This window comes from Anopheles arabiensis (assembly GCF_016920715.1).
Source record: "Anopheles arabiensis isolate DONGOLA chromosome X unlocalized genomic scaffold, AaraD3 X_pericentromeric_contig0020, whole genome shotgun sequence".
Classification (NCBI taxonomy): domain Eukaryota; kingdom Metazoa; phylum Arthropoda; class Insecta; order Diptera; family Culicidae; genus Anopheles; species Anopheles arabiensis.
The window spans coordinates 75001-77500 of NW_024412098.1; the positions used below are offsets into that span (position 1 = coordinate 75001).

The following is a 2500-nucleotide window of genomic DNA, read 5'->3' on the forward strand; positions in this document are numbered from 1 at the left end:
AAGCATTAGTAACATCTAATGTAACAACCGCACAATACCGTCCACTGTATCTGTTTCTACTTCTAGCTACCGAAACAATGTCCACTACCCGTTGAATCGCATCAACTGTTGATCGACGACTTCTGAAACCAAATTGGTCGTCAGACAGTCCGTTGACCTCCTCGATGTGTGCATTTAGCCGTTGCACTATGATGCGTTCTAAACCTTTACCTGCCCCGTCTAGTAGACAAATGGGGCGAACTGAACCCGGTTCCCCTGGTGGTTTGTTCGGCTTCGGTATTAACACCAACCTCTGCCTTTTCCACTCATCGGGGAACTTCGCGTTCTCTAAACAGCCTTGGTAAACCCTGCAAAATGCATCGGTTGCAGTCAACATACCAACTTTCAGCGCCTCATTCGGGATACCATCTGGTCCCGGCGCCTTCTTGTTGGGTAGTCTCCTGGCAACCGCAAGAATCTCATCATTAGTTACCCTTTCAAACTCTCGTGGCTGATCGATACGATAGTCAGGCCACACCGTGTTTGGGTGAGTAGGAAAAAGCTCGCTCACCACTTCCCTAAACTCGTCCAATGTCATGGTTCGGGGTCCAATCGAACCCTCGGCCACTTTCTTGAACGTATGATATACTATACCAAATGATGCGTTGTTCGCTGTTCCCAGGAACTCTTTCCACTTCCTCTGTCGGGTATGCTTGATCAATCGCTTGAGGGCATTCCGTGCCACCTTGAACTCGTCCCTAAAAGTAGAATAGAGATCAGTATTAAAAGCTCTTTGCGCTAATCGATCGCGGTGTTTGCACTCTTTGCGAAGTGCCTCAATCTCTAACGTCCACCAAAATGCACTCTTGTTAGGAGTGTACCTCTTACGTTTAGTCATCGTCGCATTACACGCCGTGACAAGTATACGCATTAAGTCTTCGCTTGTTGTGACCTCGGTCTCAAAAGCGGCTTGCATCATAACTTCAAATATATCTTTGCTAAAATACTTGATGCTCCATCCCGTTATGGGTCGGGACAGATTACGCACGCTTTGCGTCTCAAGATCTATTCGTATTGCACGATGATCAGAGTTCATATAGCTAGATAACACCTCCCACTTAAATGATCTTGCTACGGTTCGGCTCGCAAAAGTAAGATCAACTACTGACGTGCGCCCTGGTCCAACATAAGTTGGGGTGCTGCCGTCGTTCAATAAAATTGCGTCAATCTGCGCAAAGGTTGATAAAACCAACTCACCTCTTCGTTTCTGGGTTTCTCCACGCTCGCCAAGTTGGTTGTTCCAACTTACTGACCAAGCGTTGAAGTCCCCCGATAACGAATTTGTGGATACCGGTTACGGCCATTACCGTGTTATCCAACATGTTCTGGAACTCTTCCATACTAAATCTAGGTGGCGCGTAAACGCTAACCACTCGCATATCACCTATGTCAACTATCATTAAACCCTTCAGAGCCTTACTGACTACCTTAACTGGTAAGTCCGCGTTAACCACTACCGCTGCTGTGTTATCGTCATTGCGTAACACTTTGACGTTGGTTGTTGCCAGATACGGATCTGCAATCAACACTATATCCGCAGATTCTTCCCTAATCGTTTGCCACATTAACTGAAATGCAGCATAACTATGATTCTGGTTATGTTGTAGCAACCTAACCATTATGGTCTAATCGTTCGCCTACGGGGACACATATAACTGCCCGTTGCGTGAAGGTTCTGTGACCTCGTACCGCAATCCAAACACTTGACAGAGTTGGTACAAGCTTGCTTCTTGTGTCCACTCAAACCGCATTTCCAGCACAGATTGCTTCTGTCTGGTTCCCTACAATGGTAGCTCGTATGGCCTACCTTCCAACACTTATAGCATTTCTGCTCTTCCATAACCTCGCGGATATGGCATATCGACCAACCAACTTTCAGCTTTCCCAAATTCAGAAGCTTTGAAAGTCTGGCAGCGATACGTTGATCCGTGCCCACTGCGTACCGGCCGCGCGACCTTTCTTCATTTTGATTCGATCTACTTCTATCTCGATGTTGAGCTGTGCTTTGACAGACTCCGCAACCTCCTCTGGGGTGGTAATTTCATCGAGATGCATGATCTCAATCATTTTAGAAGGAGCTAGCGTTCTCACTGACGCCTTGCCCTTCACCGCTTCCTTAACCTTTGGGGCAATTGCACTAGCAGAACTACCCTGCTTAAGTTCTAGCAACATGCCTCCATTCTGGGCCCGTCGGACCTTAGAGATTGTCTCTCCAACCGATTTAAGAGCATCGGACTGCTTCATTTCCTTGAGCAATTTCGCCAGCTCCTCGGAAGTGCAGTCCGATATCAGCAGAGCCTCAGGCCGCTTCCTGGGCTTATTCTGCTTCTTCTTGCTCTTCTTCTTCTTCCTCTTATTAATTCTACCCTCATTAATATTCGGTCCGTTTCTCGGACTTGGAATATTTTCCACCGCTTCCCTAACAGGGGTCAACCTCGATGGTTGTTGTTGTTGTTGCAAC

At 47.1% G+C, this 2500-nt stretch overlaps 1 pseudogene; it reads right to left on the minus strand.

Moving 5' to 3' along the window:
- LOC120907793 overlaps window positions 1-2500 on the minus strand; it is a 9156-nt pseudogene that overhangs the window by 3111 nt on the left and 3545 nt on the right.